This window comes from Octopus bimaculoides, chromosome 21 (genome assembly GCF_001194135.2).
Source record: "Octopus bimaculoides isolate UCB-OBI-ISO-001 chromosome 21, ASM119413v2, whole genome shotgun sequence".
NCBI lineage: Eukaryota > Metazoa > Mollusca > Cephalopoda > Octopoda > Octopodidae > Octopus > Octopus bimaculoides.
Window position 1 is genome coordinate 5,122,597 of NC_069001.1, and position 573 is coordinate 5,123,169.

The window sequence follows — 573 nt, forward strand, 5'->3', positions numbered from 1 at the left end:
AAATGTCGCCAGGCGTAAGTTCATCGTGTTGGACTTAAAGGAAGGGCTCCCACCTCGAACCACGTTGTAGGGACCAGTTTGGAAATCAACTTCCTCTAAACGTGCCCACTGCTCTAAATGACATCGCTACCTTGCCTCAACTCGAACCCCTTCTCCCCTACAGCACTAGATACATGTGTGTGTGTGTGTGTGTGTGTGTGTGTGTGTGTGTAAGGAAAAAGAGGGGTAGAGAGGAGTGAATAGGAGGAAGGGAGAGAGAGAGCGAGAGAGAGTGAGAGAAAGAACCTTTCCCTTCATCTTTCATCTAAAGTGACTGACCAAACAGATGGATTCATCTTTTTACACCAGCAAAAGATGAAAGTCCCTTTATACATTTTTATACTCTTCACACACACATACACACACACGTGCGTGCGTATGTGTGTGTGTGTGTGTGTGTGTGTGTGTCTGTGTGTGTCTGTGTGTATACGTATGTATGTACGCAGAAAGGGCTATAATCCAAGCTATGTCCTCTGTTTTAATATAAGTATATATATACACAAAGCTCCTCCTCCTCCTCCTCCTCCTCCTCCT